This window comes from Salmo salar, chromosome ssa25 (genome assembly GCF_905237065.1).
Source record: "Salmo salar chromosome ssa25, Ssal_v3.1, whole genome shotgun sequence".
In the NCBI taxonomy this organism is placed as follows: Eukaryota; Metazoa; Chordata; class Actinopteri; order Salmoniformes; family Salmonidae; genus Salmo; species Salmo salar.
The window spans coordinates 48,516,298-48,541,222 of NC_059466.1; positions in this window are offsets into that span (position 1 = coordinate 48,516,298).

Sequence of the window (24,925 nt, forward strand, 5' to 3'; positions counted from 1 at the left end):
ACTTGAAAAAGGCTGTCTAGCAATGATGAACAACGAATTTGGCAGAGTCTGAAACATTTTGAAAAGAATAACGTGCAAATATTGTACTATCTAGGTGTGCAAAGCTCTTAAGAGACGTACCCAGAAAGCCTCACAGCTGTAAGAGCTGCTTCTACAAAGTATTTTCTCAACGGTGTGAATATTATGTAAATGAGATATTTCTGTATTACATTTTCAAAACATTTGCAAACATTTCTAAAATCATGTTTACACTTTGTCACTATGGGTTATTATGTGTAGATGGGTGAGAAAACATATATATTTAATCAATTTTGAATTCAGGCTGTAACAACAAAATGTGGAATAAGTCAAGGGGTATGAATACTTTCTGCAACCTGAAAGTTTTATATCACGAAATGTTCAACCTGAAAGCTTTTGGACAGCAGAGAAATATTGACGGAATCCTATATGGGTCAGAAAAATATACTCTTAAGTAAGATATAGAAAACCTTTCAGAGAGCCTATCCAACTGACAACCTCTAAGAAAAAAACTAACTATTGGAACCAAGATTTAAAAAATAACTGATATTGGCACAAGATAGAGGTAGTGTTGGAACATAACCAACTAAATTACAGTTAACAAAAATGTACACTTAATCCAGTATAAACTCATATATAGAATGTATTATACAAGAGACAAAATTCACAAATTCTCTACAGCACAACAGAGTCATGTTGACAATGAGTTAATAATTCATGCCTTCTGCAAGTGCTATAAAGCTGGCTGTCAGAAGTTTTACAATGTAAGTTTACTTGTAATCCGTCTATCTGCATATTTCAAGACAAGGCATATGGGGTGAAAGGCACTGGAGCGACGAACCGTTCTTGCTGTCTCTGCCTGGCCGGTTCCCCTCTCTCCACTGGGATTCTCTGCCTCTAACCCTATTACGGGGGCTGAGTCACTGGCTTACTGGTGCTCTTCCATGCTGTCCCTAGGAGGGGTGCTTCACTTGAGTGAGTTGAGTCACTGACGTGATCTTCCTGTCCGGGTTGGCGCCCCCCTCGGGTTTGTGCCGTGGGGGAAATCTTCGTGGGCTATACTCGGCCTTGTCTCAGGGTAGTAAGTTGGTGATTGAAGATATCCCTCTAGTGGTGTTGGGGCTGTGATTCGGCAAAGTGCGTGGGGTTATATCCTGCCTGTTTGGCCCTGTCCGGGGGTATCACAGGGTCTCCTGACCCCTCCAGTATTTATGCTGCAATAGTTTGTGTCGGGGGGCTAGGCTCAGTCTGTTATTTCTGGAGTATTTCTCCTGTCTTATTCGGTGTGATTTTAATCTCTCTCTCTCTCTCTCTCTCCATCCCACCTGTTCATGCTACTGCGCCAGTTTCAACTGTTCTGCTTGGGGCTATGGAACCCTGACCTGTTCATCAGACCTGCTACCTTGTCCCGGACCTGCTGTTTTGGACTCTCTCTACCGCACCTGCTGTCTCTAACTCTGAATGCTCGGCTATGAAAAACCAACTGACATTTACTCCTGAGGTGCTGACCTGTTGCACCCTCTACACCCACTGTGATTATTATTATCTGACCCTGCTGGTCATCTATGAACATTTGAACATCTTGGCCATGTTCTGTTATAATCTCAACCCGGCACAGCTAGAAGAGGACTGGTTCCTCTCTATGGTTTCTTCCTAGGTTCCAACCTTTCTAGGGAGTTTTTTCTAGCCACCGTGCTTCTACATCTGCATTGCTTGCTGTTCGGGGTTTTAGGCTGGATTTCTGTACAGCACTTTGTGACATCGGCTGATGTAAAAAAGGGCTTTATAATTAAATTTGATTGATTGATAGTGAGATACCCAATGGGTATCTTTGACACTTAAATTGAATAAGATATTACTTAAATACTGGAAGTCAAATAATACTCCAACGTTAAGAGAATGGAAAAATCAAATGCTTGAATTTAATATTGAAAAAGACAGACAGACAGAATGCATGTACATTTTGAGTTGTGTATTGTTTTTGTCCATCTAGGTTTGTATAAAAGAAAGTTAACTAAAAATACAGTTTTTTTTAATTAATACAAAATTAACTCTGTCGTAGGGACTGAATGTTGGAGGAGCTTTAAGGGCAGTAAGTAGCAGGAGGCAGCAGGATCAGGGGCAAAATGCTGTCCAGTTTAATAACAATGAAAGGTGGTTTCCGGTGAATGACGAAATGCAATGAATATTTACATAATCTACAAAAGGTAATTACAGAATGAACAGACTCTCAAAATACAGGTTTGAATAAAATAAAAATCAAAGCCTAAGCATCAATCAGGCCTTACCTGCCAAACCAACTATAGCAGTTTGGGGTATACCAGGCTATGGACAGCCTCCTCACACAGCTCACATACCAAACCAACTCTAGCAGGTTGGGGAATACCAGGCTATGGACAGCCTCCTCACACAGCACACATACCAAACCAACTCTAACAGGTTGGGGAATACCAGGCTATGGACAGCCTCCTCACACAGCACACATACCAAACCAACTCTAGCAGGTTGGGGAATACCAGGCTATGGACAGCCTCCTCACACAGCACACATACCAAACCAACTCTAGCAGGTTGGGGAATACCAGGCTATGGACAGCCTCCTCACACAGCACACATACCAAACCAACTCTAGCAGGTTGGGGAATACCAGGCTATGGACAGCCTCCTCACACAGCACACATACCAAACCAACTCTAGCAGGTTGGGGAATACCAGGCTATGGACAGCCTCCTCACACACCTCACATACCAAACCAACTCTAGCAGGTTGGGGAATACCAGGCTATGGACAGCCTCCTCACACAGCTCACATACCAGAGCTAGAACATCTCTCCAGCTCACAGGTTGAACAGGTAACTTTATATCTATGGCCCCTACCTATGGGCCATACCATTAACCACAGGTTACTTTATATCTATGGCCCCTACCTATGGCCCCTACCATTAACCACAGGTTACTTTATATTTATGGCCCCTACCTATGGGCCATACCATTAACCACAGGTTACTTTATATCTATGGCCCCTACCTATGGCCCATACCATTAACCACAGGTTACTTTATATCTACGGCCCCTACCTATGGCCCATACCATTAACCACAGGTTACTATATATCTATGGCCCCTACCATTAACCACAGGTTACTTTATATCTATGGCCCCTACCTATGGGCCATACCATTAACCATGGAGCTCTACCCAAATATGGCATATTAAGGCATGTAACAGATACAGTTGAAGTCTGAAGTTTACATACACCTTACCCAAATACATTTAAACTCAGTTTATCACAATTCCTGACATTTAATCAGAATTAAAATTCCCTGTCTTAGGTCAGTTAGGATCACCACTTTACTTTAAGAATGTGAAATGTCAGAATAATAGTAAAGAGAATGAATTATTTCAGCTTTTCATTTTTTCATCACATTCCCAGTTGGTCAGAAGTTTACATACACTCAATTGGTATTTGGTAGCATTGCCTTTAAATTGTTTAACTTGGGTTAAACGTTTCGGGTTGCCTTCCACAAGCTTCCCACAAAAGAATAGGTGAGTTATTGCCCATTCCTCCTGACAGAGCTGCTGTAACTGAGTCAGGTTTGTAGGCCTCCTTGCTCGCACACACTTTTTCAGTTCTGCCCACAAATGTTCTATAGGATTGAGGTCAGGGCTTTGTGATGGCCACTCCAATACCTTGACTTTGTTGTCCTTAAGCCATTTTGCCACAACTTTGGAAGTATGCTTGGGGTCATTGCCCATTTGGAAGACCCATTTGCGACCAAGCTTTAACTTCCTGACTGATGTTTTGAGATGTTGCTTTTAATATACCCACATAATTTTCCTGCCTCATGATGCCATCTATTTTGTGAAGTGCAGCAGTCCCTCCTGCAGCAAAGCAACCCCACAACATGATGCTGTCAACCCCTTGCTTCACGGTTGGGATGGTGTTCTTCGGCTTGCAAGCCTCCCCCTTTTTCCTCCAAACATAACGATGGTCATTAAGGCCAAACAGTTCTATTTTTGTTTCATCAGACCAGAGGACATTTCTCCAAAAAGTACGATCTTTGTCCCCATCTGCAGTTGCAAACCGTAGTCTGTTTTTTTATGGCGGTTTTGGAGCAGTGGCTTCTTCCTTGCTGAGTGGCCTTTCAGGTTATGTCGATATAGGACTCGTTTTACTGTGGATATAGATACTTTTGTAGCTGTTTCCTCCAACATCTTCACAAGGACCTTTGCGGTTGTTCTGGGATTGATTTGCACTTTTCGCACCAAAGTAGGTTCATCATGTACCTTCAGGCATTTGGAAATTGCTCCCAAGGATGAACCAGACTTGTGGAGGTCTACAATTTTTTTTCTGAGGTCTTGGCTGATTTCTTTAGATTTTCCCATGGTGTCAAGCAAAGAGGCACTGAGTTTGAAGGTAGGCCTTGAAATACATCCACAGGTACATCTCCAATTGACTCGAATGATGTCAATTAGCCTATCAGAAGCTTCTAAAGCCATGACATAATTTTCTGGAGTTTTCCAAGCTGTTTAAAGGCACAGTCTACTTAGTGTATGTAAACTTCTGACCCACTGGAATTGTGATACAGTGAATTATAAGTGAAATAATCTGTCTGTAAACAATTGTTGGAAAAATTACTTGTGTCATCCTAACCAATTTACCAAAACTATAGTTTGTTAACAAGAAATTTGTGGAGTGGTTGAAAAACGAGTTTTAATGACTCCAACCTAAGTGTATGTAAACTTCCGACTTCAACTGTATCTTCATTATACCTACATTTACATATCCTGTCTAAAACATTCCTGGCCTCAAAGCAGGAATACGTTAATAACTTACGTTTTTACGTGGCAAAACGTAAGTTATGGAGCCGCGCACCCTCGCAAGCTACCATTAACGCACTGACATGAGACACGCAAAATATAAAACACAGGACACTTTACAATATGGAAATAAACAAACTTCTTTCTCGTCAGTGTAGCAAGTGTTCATGTGCACCTGAACACTGGGAGGATTGCAAAATTGTGAATTACTGCATTTACAGTGCATTCGGAATGTATTCAGACTCCTTGACATTTTCCACATTTTGTTACGTTACAGCCTTAGTCTAAAATGTAATAAATAAAACATTTCCCTCATCAATTCACAAGCAATACCCCCATAATGACAAAGCAAAAACAGGTTTTTACAATTTTTTTACAATTTATTAAAATGAAAAAACTGAAATATCACAATTATATAAATATTCAAACCCTTTACTTAGTACTTTGTTGAAGCACCTTTGGCAGTGACTACAGCCTCAAGTCTTCTTGGGCATGACGCTACAAGCTTGGCACACCTGTATTTGGGAAGTTTCTCCCATTCTTCTCTGCAGATCCTCTCAAGCTCTATCAGATTGGATGGGGAGCGTCGCTGCACAGCTATTTTCAGGTCTCTCCAGAGATGTTTGATCGGGTTCAAGTCCGGGCTCTGGCTGGGCCACTCAAGGACATTCAGAGACTTGTCCCAAAGCCACTCCTGCGTTGTCTTGGATGTGTGCTTAAGGTCATTGTCTTGTTGGAAGGTGAACCTTCACCCCAGTCTGAGGTCCTGAGCGCTCTGGAGCAGGTTTTGATCAAGGATCTCTCTGTACTTTGCTCCGTTCATCTTTGCCTCGATCCTGACTAGTCTCCCAGTCCCTGCAGCTAAAAAACATCCCCACAGCATGATGCTGCCACCACCATGCTTCACCGTTGGGATGGTGCCAGGTTTCTTCCAGACGTGATGCTTGGCATTCCATTCAGGCCAAAGAGTTCAGTCTTGGTTTCATCAGACCAGAGAATGTTGTTTCTCATGGTCTGAGAGTCTTTAGGTGCCCTTTGGCAAACTCCAAGCGGGCTGTCACGTGCCTTTTACTGAGGAGTGGCTTCCGTCTGGCCACTCCTCAGTGGTTAGTGGAGTGCTGCAGAGATGGTTGTCCTTCTGGAAGGTTCTCCCATCTCCACAGATGAACTCTAGAGCTCTGTCAGAGTGACCATCGGGTTCTTGGTTACCTCCCTGACCAAGGCCATTCTCCTCCGATTGCCCAGTTTGTCCGGGCGACCAGCTCTAGGAAGAGTCTTGGCGGTTCAAAACTTTTTCCATTTAAGAATGATGGAGGCCACGGTGTTCTTGGGGACCTTCAATGCTGCAGAAATGTTTTGGTACCCTTCCCCAGATCTGTGCCTCGACACAATCCTGTCTCGTAGCTCTACGGACAATTCCTTGGACCTCTTGGCTTGGTTTTTGCTCTGACATGTACTGTCAACTGTTGGACCTTATATAGACAGGTGTGTGCCTTCCAAATCATGTCCAATCAAGTGAATTTACCACAGGTGGACTCCAATTACGTTATAGAAACATCTCAAGGATGATCAATGGAAACAGGATGCACCTGAGCTCAATTTCGAGGTTAATAGCAAAGCGTCTGAATACTTATGTAAATAAGGTATTTCTGTTTGTTTTTTTAATAAATTTGCTAACATTTCTAAAAACCTGTTTTCACTTCATCATTATGAGATATTGTGTGTAGATAGCTGAGGATAATTTTTTTCTTATCCATTTTAGAATAAGGTTGTAACGTAACAAAATGTGAAAAGAGTAAAGGGGTCTGAATACTTTCCGAAGGAATGTAAATGTGAAACTTAAATGCGTCACAATGTAACCTTTATTTAACTAGGAAAGTCAGTTAAGAACAAATTCTTATTTACAATGATGGCCTACCCCCGAGGCCAAACCCGGACGACGCTGGGCCAATTTGTGCACGGCCCTATGGGATGCAACTCAATCAAACATTTCCTCAACACATAATTAGTCTTGTGCACAGTAAATACTTGTGATAGTGGCAAAAGAACAGTATATACATGTAGGATAAATGAATTACTAGATATATGGGGAAACATGAACGTGATAAACAATTTACAAGGGGAATTAAATAATGCACGTTCGTGCTGAGAGCTACCAAGTCAGCTTCCTCACACTCTGTTCGTTATACCGTCAACCTGGGAGAGAATTACACAAGCACATAGCCGCTGGAAGTAGGGCTGCTGAGAGTGCTGCAGCACCCCCTGAAGAATCAGAAGAATATAAAACAATTAAAATAACAAATATTTATAGTGCACTGGGCCTTTAATAGCCCTGTATTAGCAGACATATATCTTTAAATTTAACCTTTATTTAACTATTTACTGAACATTATTAAAAAAGTGTTTTAGGAGGCACGCAAGCTATTTTGGAAGTTTTCCTGTTGGAAAAAAAAATCCCACAAATAAATACAGTCATGTACACACACTTAAGCGTAAAAAAAATAATATGTTATGAGAAAAATGTGTTTTTTTTAGACAGTAAATAAATAATGTAGCTAATAAAAGCAGAATCTAATTCATGTTAATAAGCTAGCCCCATGATTTTGGTCATATGAAAATGGTATTTGGTCATATGATTATGGTATTTGGTCATATGATTATGATATTTGGTCATATGATTATGATATTTGGTCATATGATTATGGTATTTGGTCATATGATTATGATATTTGGTCATATGATTATGATATTTGGTCATATGAAAATGGTACTTGGTCGTATGATTATGGCAGGTTTCAAAGACAGGCAATAGAGAGTGAGAGAGAGGACGAACCCATGTTTAGGCAGGGAGAGGACGAACAGGTCATCAAGTGAGAAATTGAGTTAAAAGGCACAATCAGTTCAACTCTTCATCTTTTTGCTGACTGTAGCCCAAGTGCTACAACAAAACAGATACAAGCACCAGCACAAAGCCAAATCAATCACATCCCAAGTTTATTGTTATCCAGACACGAGCTGACTTTGTAATTTCAAGAGATGTTGTTTCAAGATTTCCCCTGGCTATATTACAGCACCTGTTTTTATAGGGAGTTTTATTCTTCCATTGCACCAAATTGTTTCTGAATAAAAGTTCCCCCTTTGGCACAATACCAGACCCTGCATTTGTCAACACAGGCTTTAGAAATTGGAAGAAGACTATTGAGAAGTTCTCAGCTCATGCTAGAAAGTCACTCCCATTGCAACTCAGTTACAGTGAGTGCACCAGAATCAACCCATGTGGACTCACAGTTTATCTACTTGGAAGCAAGACATGTTCTACTGAAGACTATAGGTTCAGTGAAGTACTTAGCAAGACAGAGTGAGGCCTTAAGAGATCATGAGGAACAACGTGGGAAATCTGTACCAACTTTTAAAATGGCAGAAAATGACAGTCCTTCAGAGCTGGTTTTTAAAAACGCGCAACCATGATTAAACTAGTGGTAAGATACAGAATGGGATTCTTAACTTAATAAGCAATGACATAATTTGAAGAAAAGCCAATACCATCCTATCTCTTCCGATTACTCAGTTTTCCTTAGTAATTGACGGAATGCAAGACACCATAGTGGACGAGGAGCTTATATTCATGAGCTCGCCTTGACTGACAGCTCTTTGAAACGCCAAGCAACTTGAATGCAGTGAGCAGTGACAGGAAACAGGAAACAGGGCACAGGGAACAGGGAGTAGTGAGCAGTGACAGGGAACAGTGAACAGGGAACAGGGAACAGTGAGCAGTGACAGGAAACAGGGCACAGGGAACAGGGAGTAGTGAGCAGTGACAGGAAACAGGGCACAGGGAACAGGGAGTAGTGAGCAGTGACAGGGAACAGTGAACAGGGAACAGGGAACAGTGAGCAGTGAGCTGTGAGCTGTGAGCAGTGACAGGGAACAGTGGACAGTGAACAGGGAACAGGGAGCATTGGACAGTGAGCAGTGACAGGGAACAGGGAACAGTGACAGGGAACAGGGGACAGTGAGCAGTGACAGGAAACAGGGAGCAGTGAGCAGTGAGCAGTGAACAGGGAGCAGTGAACAGGGAACAGTGAACAGGGAACAGGGAACAGTGACAGGGAACAGGGCAGGAGGTAAACAAGCCCTCTATCACCTACATGGTCACTCCTGCTACTCTACTCCATCTCAAGCAAATGTGGTGATACACAAAGCAACTCAAACAACATTGAAATTGCATTAATGGTGTAAAAATGTTTTGTACATCTCCCGTTTGCCATGTCTCTTGTGACACATTAATTGATGTGTTGACATGACAACTGAGTCAGCGTTTTGAACAACTTTTTGTTCCATGCTGGCTGAAGAGCTAGCTAGCCAGTAACTAATAACAGACACAGATGAAGACCTAGCTAGCCAGTAACTAGCTAATACCAGACACAGATGAAGACCTAGCTAGCCAGTAACTAGCTAACACCAGACAGATGAAGACCTAGCTAGCCAGTAACTAGCTAACACCAGACACAGATGAAGACCTAGCTAGCCAGTAACTAGCTAACACCAGACACAGATGAAGACCTAGCTAGCCAGTAACTAGCTAATACCAGACACAGATGAAGACCTAGCTATCCAGTAACTAATAACAGACACAGATGAAGACCTAGCTAGCCAGTAACTAGCTAACACCAGACTCAGATAAAGACCTAGCTAGCCAGTAACTAGCTAATACCACACAGATGAAGACCTAGCTAGCCAGTAACTAGCTAACACAGATGAAGACCTAGCTAGCCAGTAACTAATAACAGACACAGATGGATGCCTAGCTAGCCAGTAACTAATAACAGACACAGATGAAGACCTAGCTAGCCAGTAACTAGCTAACACCAGACACATATGAAGACCTAGCTAGCCAGTAACTAGCTAATACCAGACACATATGAAGACCTACAGTAACTAGCCAGTAACTAGCTAACACCAGACACAGATGAAGACCTAGCTAGCCAGTAACTAGCTAACACCAGACTCAGATGAAGACCTAGCTAGCCAGTAACTAGCTAATACCACACAGATGAAGACCTAGCTAGCCAGTAACTAGCTAACACAGATGAAGACCTAGCTAGCCAGTAACTAGCTAACACCAGACACAGATGAAGACCTAGCTAGCCAGTAACTAGGTAATACCACACAGATGAAGACCTAGCTAACCAGTAACTATCTAACTCCAGACACAGATAAATGGGGAAACATATTTCAATTTAAATGTAACCTTTATTTAACTAGGCATGTCAGTTAAGAACAAATTCTTAAGACTCTTCCTAGAGCAGGCCGCCCGGCCAAACTGAGCCGGTGACCAAGAACCCAATTGTCACTCTGACAGAGCTCCAGAGTTCCTCTGTGGAGATGGGAGAACCTTCCAGCAGGACAACCATCTATGAAGCACTCCACCAATCAGTCCTTTATGGTAGAGTGGCCAGATGGAAGCCAGGAAAACACACATGACAGCCCGCTTGGAGTTTGCTAAAAGGCACTTAAAGGCTCTCAGACCATGAGAAACAAGATTCTCTGGTCTGATGAAACCAAGATTGAATTCTTTGGCCTGAATGGCCGGACACCTGGCACCATCCCTGTTTTTCAATGGCAGGGACTGGGAGACTAGTCAGGATTGAGGCAAAGATGAACAGAGCAAAGTACTGAGAGATCCTTGATGAAAACCTGCTCCAGAGCACTCAGGACCTCAGACTGGGGCGAAGGTTCACCTTCCAAAAGGACAACAACCCTAAGCACACAGCCAAGACAATGCAGGAGTGGCTTTGGGACAAGTCTCTGAATGTCGTTGAGTGGCCCAGCCAGAGCCCGGGCTTGAACCCGATCGAACATCTCGAGAAACCTGAAAATACATTTGAAGTCGGAAGTTTACATACACTTAGGTTGGAGTCATCAAAACTTGTTTTTCAACCACTCCACAAATTTCTTGTTAACAAACTATCATTTTGGCAAGTCGGTTAGGACATCTTCTCTGTGCATGACAAAAGTAATTTTTTCAACAATTCTTTACGAACAGATTATTTCACTTATAATTCACTGTATCACAATTCCAGTGGGTCAAAAGTTTACATACACTAGGTTGACTGTGCCTTTAAACAGTTGAAAAATTCCCGAAAATGATGTCATGGCTTTAGAAGCTTCTGATAGGCTAATTGACATCATTTGAGTCAATTTGACGTGTACCTGTGGATGTATTTCAAGGCCGCCCTTCAACCTCAGTGCCTCTTGACTTTTCCATGATGTCAAGCAAAAAGAAATCACCCAAAAATTGTAGAGCTCCACAAGTCTGGTTCATCCTTGGGAGCAATTTCCAAACGCCTGAAGGTACCACGTTCATCTGTACAAACAATAGTACGCAAGTATAAACACCATGGGATCACGCAGCCGTCATACCGCTCTGGAAGGAGACATGTTCTGTCTCCTAGAGATTAATGTACTTTGGCGCGAAAAGTGCAAATCAATCCCAGAACAACAGCAAATGACCTTGTGAAGATGCTGGAGGAAACAGGTACAAAAGTATCTATATCCACAGTAAAACAAGTCCTATATCGACATAACCTAAAAGGTTGCTCAGCAAGGAAGAAACCACTGCTCCAAAACTGCCATATAAAAGCCAGACTACGGTTTGCAACTGCACATGGGGACAAATATCGTACTTTTTGGAGAAATGTCCTCTGGTCTGATGAAATAAAAATAGACCTGTTATCTCATAATGACCATCGTTATGTTTGGAGGAAAGGGGAGGCTTGCAAGCCGAAGAACACCATCCCAACCGTGAAGCATGGGGGTGGCAGCATCATGTTGTGGGGGTGCTTTGCTGCAGGAGGGACTGCTGCACTTCACAAAATAGATGGCATCATGAGGGAGGAAAATTATGTGGATATATTGAAGCAACATCTCAAAACATCAGTCAGGAAGTTAAAGCTTGGTTGCAAATGGGACTTCCAAATGGACAATGACCCCAAACATACTCCCAAAGTTGTGGCAAAATGGCTTAAGGACAACAAAGTCAAGGTATTGGAGTGGCCATCACAAAGCCCTGACCTCAATCCTATAGAAAAATTATGGGCAGAACTGAAAAAGTGTGTGCGAACAAAGAGGCCTACAAACCTGACTCAGTTACACCATCTCTGTCAGGAGGAATGGGCCAATATTCACCCAACTTATTGTGGGAAGCTTGTGTAAGGCTACCCAAAACATTTAACCCAAGTTAAACAATTTTAAGGCAATGCTACCAAATACCAATTGAGTTTATGTAAACTTCTGACCCACTGGGAATGTGATGAAAGAAATAAAAGCTGGAATAAATCATTCTCTCTATTATTATTCTGTCATTTCACATTCTTAAAGTAAAGTGGTGATCCTAACTGACCTAAAACAGGGAGTTCTTTCTAGGATTAAATCTCAGGAATTGTAAAAAACTGAGTTTAAATGTATTTGGCTAAGCTGTATGTAAACTTCCGACTTCAACTGTAGCTGTGCAGCAAGGCTCCCCATCCAACCTGACAGAGCTTGAGAGTAATGGAAGACTCCCCAAATTCAGATGTGCCAAGCTTGTAGCGTCATATCCAAGAAGACTCGAGGCTGTAATCACTCCCAAAGGTGCTTCAACAAAGTACTGAGTAAAAGGTCTTAATGCTTATGTAAATATGATATCAGTTTTTTTATTTTATAAATTTGAAAAAATGTATAAAAACCTGTTTTTGCTTTGTCATTATGGGGTATTGTGTGTAGATTGATGAAGAAAAAAAACGATTTTTATCAATTTTAGACTAAGGCTGTAACGTAACAAAATGTGGATAAGTCAAGGGGTCTGAATACTTTGAAATGAGTAAAACAGTACGTAAACATTATTAAAGTTACCAGTGTTCCATTATTAAAGTGACCAGTGATTCCATGTCTATGTACACAGGGCAGCAGCCTCTAAGGTGCAGGGTTGAGTAACAGGGTGGTAGCCGGCTAGTGACAGTGACTAAGTTCAAGGCAGGGTACTGGGTGGAGGCCAGCTAGTGATGGCTATTTTAATTTTAACAATCTTAAGATAGAAAGCCTCTCGGTCCCAGCTTTGATGCACCTGTAGTGACCTCGCCTTATGGATGGTAGCGGGGTGAACAGGCAGTGGCTCGGGTGGTTGTCCTTGATGATCTTTTTGGCCTTCCTGTGACATCGGGTGCTGTAGGTGTCGTGGAGGGCTGGCAGTGTGCCCCTGGTGATGCGTTGGGCAGACCGCACCACCCTCTGGAGAGCCTTGCACTTGCGGGCGGTGCAGTTGCCGTACCAGGCGGTGATACAGCCCGACAGGAGGTTTTCAATGGTGCATCTGTAAAAGTTTGTGAGTGTTTTAGGTGACAAGCTAAATTTCTTCAGCCTCTTGGAGGTTGAAGAGGCGTTGTTCCGCCTTCTTCACCACAATCTCTGTATGGGTGGACCATTTCAGATTGTCAGTGATGTGTACGCCAAGGAAGTTGAATCTTTTCGTCTCCGTATGATGCATTTCTGATTTCTGTATTTTTAAAGTTATATATCTTGAAAACTTGATTGCTGACAAGCAAAACATTATGGGACTATATCAACAATGGACAAATGAAACAAATACCAAAATATATTTGTTTTGGGGTGGACTTTTCATTTAAGGTCACCTTGTCCTTTTAATAACGAATCTAAGTGTTTGACATGGGGGAGGGGACCAGTAACTTTATGATCAAACTTCATCAATGTAGAAGCGACAGTCATTTTATTTTTTTTTCATACTTTGGTCATCCTACATTGATCTGGTTTCCTTCAAATATCATAAAATGTCATGAAAAACATGATTCTGACTTTTAATACCCACTGTCTTGCAGTGCAATATGTTTTAATCAACTACTCATTTTGTTCCAGTGCAGAGGCTACACACATTCTAACAGGACTTCCTGTAGACGACTGTGTTTTTATTTCCCGATGTTGAAGATCTGGTCAGGTTGCTCCTTGTCATACCCGTCTCTTCCTCTGAACCAGAAAGGAGCGTTAGTTCCCTCAGGAGGTTGAAGATGTGGCTGCGCTCAGCGCTCAGCAAAGACACAAAGTAGATTGAACCATGTTGCTGTCTGTCATATCCACCAGGAGAATCTGGATACCATAGATAGGAAAACAATAGGCCAGAATTGTATTTCTGGCAGTGACAGGCGTAAAACAGGTATTTGGTGCATTTAAGTGAATTGCGATTGAAGAGCTGACCCCTCTCTGTACCACTATATGCCCACCTCTGTGTAACATTGCAACCCGTTATTGAATGTGTATGTTTTTTACTTGATGGTGAATGACAATGAGTTGTTGCTCGAGCATGACGCCATTCTGATTGGTTTATTTTAAAGTCTATTGTTGAGCATGACGCCATCCTGATTGGTTTATTTTAAAGTCTATTTTTGAGCATGACGCCATTCTGATTGGTTTATTTTAAAGTCTATTGTTGAGCATGACGCCATTCTGATTGGTTTATTTTAAAGTCTATTTTTGAGCATGACGCCATTCTGATTGGTTTATTTTAGTCTATTGTTGAGCGTGACGCCATTCTGATTGGTTTATTTTAAAGTGTATTGTTGAGCATGACGCCATTCTGATTGGTTTATTTTAGTCTACTGCTTCAGCATGACGCCATACTGAAGAGTTATTTTGACTATCACTGTATTGTTTTATGAATTAATACTGTAATTAAATTGCGTGACCGAGTAAGAAGTTTCTGGACTTTGGCATTTAAATGTAGTTAAAGAAGGGGTGTGGTGGTGACTTTGTGAACTATTAACAACACAGTTTAAATGAATCTTGAAAAGTTTTGGCATTTCAGGAGTGATTGGGGTACATTGAGGGGTACATTGAGGGGTATATTGGGGGGTATATATGGGGGAATATTGAGGGGTACATTGGGGGGTACATTGAGGGGTATATTGGGGGGTATATTGGGGGATATATTGGTGGTTATATTGAGGGTAAATTGAGGGGTATATATGGGGTATATTGGGGGGTATATGTGTGCGTATATTGAGGGGTATATTGGTGGGTATATTGAGGAGTATATTGAGGGGTACATTGGGAGGTACATTGAGGGGTATATTGGGGGTTATATTGGGAGGGTATATTGAGCGTATATTGACCAAATTATCATGTTTGGATAAATCCAGGCTGCATCACATCCAGCTGTGATTGGGAGTCCCATAGGGCGGCGCACAATTGGCCAAGCGTCGTCCGGGTTTGGCCAGGGGGGGGTGTTGAATAGCCATTTCACAGCTATTCATTTAAGTGTTCCCAGACCCCGAAGAGGGGTGTTGACACCAGATCCTATTAACCCCCTCTAATATGCAACACAAAGTTACGGCCTTGTAGAGGAGCAATAGAGAACAACCCCCCACCTATTGTGGTGTACCTTTTGTTAAGTAAATCCAGGTATAAACAAGGTGAAAAGGAGACTGGAGTAGGACTACTGAGATAGAAGGGCTATACAACAGTAGTCTCAGCCTGAGTCACTGCAGAGAAATGACGATGGATTCTCAGCACAACAACGTGGCTTCCAACAGAGGGCAGATGGAAACCAAGCCTTGAGGCAGAGAGAGAGAGAGAGAGAGAGAGAGAAAAGAGAGAGATAAGAGATCAAACCTTTGAGGTGCAGATACAGTAAACACAACTATGCAAATGAGAAGAAATGTGGTGTGACCTGCTCCCACTTCTCAAGATCACAATTCAGCTGTTGTTGAGTCCTTGACTCATTCTTGAAACCTCACACATCTACAATAGCTTAGTTTCTGTTATGCTTCAGCAAAGCCTAGTGGAAAGAAACGGCAGGGAGAGTTGGTGGTGACTGTTGCAATGATCATTCACCTGGATTCTTGATTATAACACGGATATGTGGGCCGCAAATACTGTAACAGGCTTGAGGCAACTTTTGACCAAATTCGATCAAATTACGTATGGCAATATTGATATACTAAGCGAGCATGAGCAGCACTGGCTCTTGGCTATTTTCTAGACAAAACATCCAAAGAAGTACTGTAACTTATTGAATAAATGCCTGTGCTGGAAGCCAGAGTCTCGTCCCTCCATTCTTGGCTGAGTTTCTTCCTGTCCTTGTCAGACAGTAACACACACGGCTGTGACACATTCCAGCTTTTCCTGCTATGACACATTCCATCTATTTATACATCCTTTTGGCACAGGGAGTCAGGAAATGAGATATGTCCCTTTAAAGCAACCAGTACACCCCCCCCCCCAATTATATTTCCCATATAAAGCCTATATTAAAGTAGCTGGACTTGAATATTCAAATTAGCTACGAACTCCATGTGGGGCAGGGCGATACATACCGGCTAGTAGGTTTGGTTTGTTTTACACATACCGGCCAGTAGGTTTGGTTTGTTTTACACATACCGGCCAGTAGGTTTGGTTTGTTTTACACATACCGGCCAGTAGGTTTGGTTTGTTTTACACATACCGGCCAGTAGGTTTGGTTTGTTTTACACATACCGGCCAGTAGGTTTGGTTTGTTTTACACATACCGGCCAGTAGGTTTGGTTTGTTTTACACATACCGGCCAGTAGGTTTGGTTTGTTTTACACATACCGGCCAGTAGGTTTGGTTTGTTTTACACATACCGGCCAGTAGGTTTGGTTTGTTTTACACATACCGGCCAGTAGGTTTGGTTTGTTTTACACATACCGGCCAGTAGGTTTGGTTCGTTTTACACCTACCGGCTAGTAGGTTTGGTTTGTTTTACACATACGGCAGTTTAACCAAGTCAAAGAGTGGATGGATTCAGGACGTGAAAAAGCATTATGGAACTACTTGATTGCTTTACTATAAGAGAAAACGTGAATTGTTTCTGTCCATTGCTTTGTCACTATTCCCAATAGTGTTTTGTTGTTAGCTATCAGCTAACTAGCTAGGTACACTGTAAAGGTGTTACCATGAATTTGACAGAAGCTTAGAGGCAGCTCGGTGGCAAGTAAAATTCTGTATTTCATATTACAGTGCACCTACTGTAATATAAATACGGTATCAACTTTGTAATGACACACAGCACAATACCGTTAAAAACATACTGTATTATACTGTAAAAAGATAAGGTAAATGCTACCGTAATATAAATGGATGAATTAAATTCATTGGGGGAAGGGTTGTATTTCACAGTATTTTGTACTGTAATTACAAGGCATTGGTGTAAACAGGTTGGCTGCTAGGTAAAGTGTTTACACATTACAGCATATTAATGAATATTTGGTGTCACTCTATGGGCTAGGCGGGACGAATTCGTCCCACCTACGTAACAGCCACTTGAAGCCTGTGGCGCGATTTTCAAAACCTTAAAAATCCTATTACTTCAATTTCTCAAACATATGACTATTTTACAGCTATTTAAAGACAAGACTCTCGTTAATCTAACCACACTGTCCGATTTCAAAAAGGCTTTACAACGAAAGCAAAACATTAGATTATGTCAGCAGAGTACCAAGCCAGAAATAATCAGACACCCATTTTTCAAGCTAGCATATAATGTCACCAAAACCCAGAAGACAGCTAAATGCAGCACTCACCTTTGATGATCTTCATCAGATGACAACCCTAGGACATTATGTTATACAATACATGCATGTTTTGTTCAATCAAGTTCATATTTATATCAAAAACCAGCTTTTTACATTAGCATGTGACGTTCTGAACTAGCATACCCCCGCAAACTTCCGGGAATTCGCTAACATTTTACTAAATTACTCACGATAAACGTTCACAAAAAGCATAACAATTATTTTAAGAATTATAGACACAGACCTCCTCTATGCACTCGATATGTCCGATTTTAAAATAGCTTTTTGGTGAAAGCACATTTTGCAATATTCTAAGTACATAGCCCAGGCATCACGGGCTAGCTATTTAGACACCCGGCAAGTTTAGCACTCACCATAATCATATTTACTATTATAAAAGTTTGATTACCTTTTGTTGTCTTCGTCAGAATGCACTCCCAGGACTGCTACTTCAATAACAAATGTTGGTTTGGTCCAAAATAATCCATCGTTATATCCGAATAGCGGCGTTTTGTTCGTGTGTTCCAGACACTATCCGAAATGGTAAAGAAGGGTCGCGCGCATGGCGCAATTCGTGACAAAAAAATTCTAAATATTCCATTACCGTACTTCGAAGCATGTCATCCGCTGTTTAAAATCAATTTTTACGCCATTTTTCTCGTAGAAAAGCGATAATATTCCGACAGGGAATCTCCTTTTCGGCAAACAGAGGAAAAAATCACAAAGGCGGGGGCGGTCGGGTCACGCGCATAAGCCCAGAGTCCCTTGATCGGCCACTTGAGAAAGGCGATAATGTGTTTCAGCCTGGGGCTGGAATGACGACATTCTGTTTTTTCCCGGGCTCTGAGCGCCTATGGACGACGTGGGAAGTGTCATGTTAGAGCAGAGATCCTTAGTAAAAGATAGAGATGGAAAAGAAGTTCAAGAAATGGTCAGACAGGCCACTTCCTGTAAAGGAATCTCTCAGGTTTTGACCTGCCATTTGAGTTCTGTTATACTCACAGACACCATTCAAACAGTTTTAGAAACTTTAGGGTGTTTTCTATCCATATGTAATAAGTATATGCATATTCTAGTTACTGGGTAGGAGTGGTAACCAGATTAAATCGGGTATGTTTTTTATCCAGCCGTGTCAATACTGCCCCCTAGCCCTAACAGGTTATTAACAAAGGCATTCAAACTTGCAGTGACTACAGGACAAAACAGACCAAAAAGGTTCAACCATTTAAGGTTTAAGACTTGCTGCCACTCCAATCAGTCTCCTATACACATTTTATTGATGGGGCACTATAACCACATAGGAGTTAAATTGGTGCAGCATTCTCACACACGGGTGCAATAAACATAGTCTCTTACAAGACAATACCTCAAAATATGTTAATGAGCCAGAAATAACTAGCGGCACCCACTAGTTGTCAAACTTTTTTTTTTGTGCTCCAACGATACAGTACGGTACTGTATTCTGTAGGGTTCAATTACAGTACCACTCAAAATACAGCAATTTCCCCCGCCCACAACATTTTCCCACAACGCACCATCATTTACAGTATGCTGTAGTAAAACGTTACAGAGTATTTTACTGTTAATAATACCCCATATTACTGTAGAAATTACAGTTCTGTTACAATGTAGCTATAGTTGTGATTGCTTGTAGCTAAGCTAGCTACCGCTGCTACCTATATCAGTCAACAACAGCCAACTAGGTGTCCTCTTGACATCCAACTTTTAGCTACAAACCACAGGATGGAACATCAGCTGTGGATTGCTTGGCTTGCTAGCTAGCTTGTGTGGGATGTGCCACCCACCTGTCTCCTGCTCGCTACCAGATAATTTGGAGAAGAAAAAAAAAAAGTGTAATGCAACGTTTATAGGGATCGGAGAGTGGAAGGTCAACTATAGGAACGTTAAGACTAGTCAGGTGTAACAGATGTCCAGTGAAGACCAGAAGACTGGTCTCAGCACCAGTGTAACAGATGTCCAGTGAAGACCAGAAGACTGGTCTCAGCACCAGTGTAACAGATGTGCAGTGAAGACCAGAAGACTGGTCTCAGCACCAGTGTAACAGATGTCCAGTGAAGACCAGAAGACTGGTATCAGCACCAGTGTAACAGATGTCCAGTGAAGACCAGAAGACTGGTATCAGCACCAGTGTAACAGATGTCCAGTGAAGACCAGACTGGACTCGGCACCAATGTAACAGATGTGATGGTACTTCGTAACTGTCTTGCGTTGTTGTTTTTAAAGAAAGGACTGTCCAGCCAGCGGCCCCAGTTGACTGGTGTTCATTCTGACGATAGACAGAAGGTAGCACATTAGATGTGGATGAGAGCAAAAAATGTTGATGGCTGTTGATTCGTAATTTGTCTGTTAGCACGGAAATAACTGTGAATTAGCAGGGGGAGCTAATACGACCATTACAAATAGAGCATGCTAGCTAACTCACTCTTACAGCGTTAACATACAAAAGCACATCCCAGGATGCACCCCAATATCTACCAGGTACCGTACAATTATATATACACATCAGGACATGTACATAGTTAACTGGTTAAATGTGGTGAACTTGTAAATGTGAAAATAGAATACAGTTTTTAAGAACATAACCTACCACTTCTATGTCAGCATCAGACTGGGTAGAATCTCCCCTTATCTGCAAGTGTAACCAATGTGGCATAACACCTTACTGATATGGAAATGAGATAGAAACCAATAGAAAAATACATATTTCTGCAGTTTCGAAGTGGAAACATAACCAACCTTGTTACAGAGACAGCACACAGGAGCTATGTAAAAAAACATGTCTTTATTCTCTCGACATAGAGGCAACAACCTTCTCAATCAGTTCACTTGACGGACAGCAATTTATATAGACACAGGTTAGGCATTACTAATCAATGATGAACATCCAATTCTCATCTTTACATATGTCCCCCCCTCTCCTCGTTTCTCTAACATAAAATCCACTATGTCTATGCCTATTTCTTTCAGAAGCATAAACTATGTTGAATATTATATGCACATTGCTGAGATACATTTTTATAAAATAATATTCCTGAGTGCTGATATGGCTAACTGAGACGGTCATAAATGCGCACGTTTTTTTGTCTTCCTACTTAACATAAAATGCCATTGACAGAACATTTTAATTGCACAAAATTAAAAAAGTCACATTCAGATGTTAAAAGTATTTATTTTAAATGTATTTTTATTTTTTTTAAATGACCACCAAAGTCCACAAGGACATGTGCAGTCAACATGCACACAGCAGTCCCACTATCCCCAAGACCTCCTTCGATTCAACTTTCATACAGTCAACGCCACTCACACAGACAGTAGCCGGGCATGTTCTCCCACACAGAGTAGGAAGCTCCATCCCCATCCCGACCAGGTAAACCAAGGAGAGCACAGTCCTTCTTTGTGAAAGAAAAGCACCTAGCCATTTTGAATCATCCTCAGTCATGTCCAACATGTTGCAACAGGGCCCATCAAAGAGAATGGCGGGAGATGCACAATTCACAGATGTGGATTCCCAGATTCTACTGCCTAAGACGCTTAGAAACCATCTAATAATAAAAAAGTCTGGTCACTGTTAGTTAAAAAAAAGCCCCTCTTTTATTTAAGCAGACTCTTAATAACTCTACACTACCAGGGGTCGGTCAGTGGGGAGAACCCTGGAGGAGGCGGTTAATTAAGTCAGACAGGTTACCCGGCCTGTCTAACGCCTCCTGCGGCCTTCTCTCCTGCGATGTCGGGACACCCTAGGGCGGCGGCTCCTACGGACAGGGCGGCTGGTGGATGCTCTGCATCTTCTGGGCAAAGTGATTGATATGAATTACTTTTAGACGGGTCTGGAAGGGGGAAGGATTGATGTCATGATGGTGTAAATTATGATGCAATAATTAGAATTTAGAACATTCCTATCTTCGTGAAGTCATAACAGCCTATTATACAACAGGTGGGTCTAATCCTGAATGCTGATTGGTTAAAAACGCATTCCAGCCGGTGTCTATTCCACAAGTTACCACCGGCTAAATCTATGACGTTAAAATGTCTATTTACTCTGTTCCATCTGACTGGGCAATCCACTGTCTCATCAGCCCAGCCAGGCAATTTATAAACTTGATCTCCAATATAAAAGGCATCTAGACATTATCTCACCTTTCTTTTAGACTAACATTTAGTTTTCAACAGCGGAGATTTGTACGTCAATCATTATTTAAATATGCTGGTAACCCGTTGTATAAAAGTGATAATGCCCGAGAAGCCGTGTTTTGAAGGATATATTGGCACAGGTGTTGTTAGGCCCGAGACGAAGTCAAATGCCGGCAAACTGTGCCAATATATCCTCCCCAAATCTAGGGTTGCTATCCTCCAAACACCGGCGTTCTCCGGCATTATCACTTAAGTATACTCCCAGTCGGTATTAGATAGAATGTTGCGGCTCCGCCCGCCTGTGGGGAAAACAACCTTTGGTTACCCATTTGGGTCACAGCAAAAACATTTCTTGTTGTTTGCTTGTTTTAGTCAATTACAAAACTACATTTAGGAAAAGTACAACATGTATAAAGAATACTTTTCAACATTGCCTGCTCCAGGCGTTTTCACGACTTAGAAAAAAAACGTAATATTGTAAGGCTTCCCTCATGACAGTGCTAGCAGCCACGTAAGGGAGTCGCTAGCTAGCTAGCGATCAGAACATTGAGGTAGCCAAGACCAACAACACAAACAAACAGACTATACAGCTACAAGTAGTGAGTGGGGTTACAAACGGACATACTAAACCAGTTAAATGTCTTACCTGTGATGACATTTTTCCACATAGAGCTCTAGCTACGTGTAGCCTACATGGACTAACGCTCGACACACAATTTCCCACGTCGAATAGCATGAAGCCACAGGGCTCTTCTCACAGGCACTATTTCCCTATGTGGGAGCACTGCGAACCGTAAAAATCTGGATTCTTGGCCTGGTTACATGTACATTGAACAACAGAGCAGCCTTTCGGCATGTTTTGTTATTTCTGGATAACAAAAAAAATCAACGACCCAGTTGGCTCTTTTGCACTAGGGGTCATTGGGAAAGAATGTTTGTTTTCCCCAATTTGTGGGCGTGGTCAAGGGGAATTCCTTATTGTTATGTGAATATTCTCTGGAGTATAGATGCGGTAAAGAGATCAATGGAACTCGACATAAACAATGGAAATGCCATTGAAACACGTGGGGGAAAGATCCCAAATTTCCTCACGGCCCCCAGCAAAATTAGCCTGAATTTAGCCTATCATTTACTGTGCCTTGAGAAAGTATTCACACCCTTGACTTTTTCCACATTTTGTTGTGTAACAGCCTGAATTTAAAATTGATTACATTTAAGATTTGTTGGTAGCTGGCCTACACACAATACCACATAACGTCAAAGTGGAATTATGTTTTTCAACATTTTTTTAAATTAATAAAAAATGTAAAAGCAAAAATATCTTGAGTGAAGAAATATTCAACCCCTTTGTCATGACATGACAACCCTTAAATACGTTCAGGAATTAAAATAAGCCTAACAAGTCACATAAGAAACTGCATGGACTCATTCTGTGTGCAATAATAGTGTTTAACGTGATTTTTTAATGACTATCTAATCTCTGTACCACACACACATACAATTACAGTGCATTCGGAAAGTATTCAGACACCTTCACTTCTTCCACATTTTGTTACGTTACAGCCTTATTCTAAAATGGATGAACTAACAACTTTACCTCATGAATCTACACACAATACCCTATAATGACAAAGCAAAAACAGTAAAAAAAAATAATATACTGCTCAAAAAAATAAAGGGAACACTAAAATAACACATCCTAGATCTGAATGAAAGAAATAATCTTATTAAATACTTTTTTCTTTACATAGTTGAATGTGCTGACAACAAAATCACAGAAAAATAATCAATGGAAATCCAATTTATCAACCCATGGAGGTCTGGATTTGGAGTCACACTCAAAATTAAAGTGGAAAACCACACTACAGGCTGATCCAACTTTGATGTAATGTCCTTATAACAAGTCAAAATTAGGCTCAGTAGTGTGTGTGGCCTCCATGTGCCTGTATGACCTCCCTACAACGCCTGGGCATGCTCCTGATGAGGTGGCGGATGGTCTCTGGAGGGATCTCCTCCCAGACCTGGACTAAAGCATCCGCCAACTCCTGGACAGTCTGTGGTGCAACGTGGCGTTGGTGGATGGAGCGAGACATGATGTCCCAGATGTGCTCAATTGGATTCAGGTCTGGGGAACGGGCGGGCCAGTCCATAGCATCAATGCCTTCCTCTTGCAGGAACTGCTGACACACTCCAGCCACATGAGGTCTAGCATTGTCTTGCATTAGGAGGAACCCAGGGCCAACCGCACCAGCATATGGTCTCACAAGGGGTCTGAGGATCTCATCTCGGTACCTAATGGCAGTCAGGCTACCTCTGGCAAGTACATGGAGGGCTGTGCGGCCCCCCAAAGAAATGCCACCCCACACCATGACTGACCCACCGCCAAACCGGTCATGCTGGAGGATGTTGCAGGCAGCAGAACGTTCTCCACGGCGTCTCCAGACTCTGTCACGTCTGTCATGTGCTCAGTGTGAACCTGCTTTCATCTGTGAAGAGCACAGGGCGCCAGTGGCGAATTTGCCAATCTTGGTGTTCTCTGGCAAATGTCAAACGTCCTGCACGGTGTTGGGCTGTAAGCACAACCCCCACCTGTGGACGTCGGGCCCTCATACCACCCTCATGGAGTCTGTTTCTGACCGTTTGAGCAGACACATGCACATTTGTGGCCTGCTGGAGGTCATTTTGCAGGGCTCTGGCAGTGCTCCTCCTGCTCCTCCTTGCACAAAGGCGGAGGTAGCGGTCCTGCTGCTGGGTTGTTGCCCTCGTACGGCCTCCTCCACGTCTCCTGATGTACTGGCCTGTCTCCTGGTAGCGCCTCCATGCTCTGGACACTACGCTGACAGACACAGCAAACCTTCTTGCCACAGCTCACATTGATGTGCCACCCTGGATGAGCTGCACTACCTGAGCCACTTGTGTGGGTTGTAGACTCCGTCTCATGCTACCACTAGAGTGAAAGCACCGCCAGCATTCAAAAGTGAGCAAAACATCAGCCAGGAAGCATAGGAACTGAGAAGTGGTCTGTGGTCCCCACCTGCAGAACCACTCCTTTATTGGGGGTGTCTTGCTAACTGCCTATAATTTCCACCTGTTGTCTATTCCATTTGCACAACAGCATGTGAAATTTATTGTCAATCAGTGTTGCTTCCTAAGTGGACAGTTTGATTTCACAGAAGTGTGATTGACTTGGAGTTCCATTGTGTTGTTTAAGTGTTCCCTTTTTTTTTGTTGAGCAGTGTATTTTAGCAAATTGATCGAAATTGAGCTCAGGTGCATCCTGTTTCCATTGACTATTCTTGACATGGTTCTACAACTTGATTGGAGTCCACCTGTGGTAAATTCAACTGATTGAACAT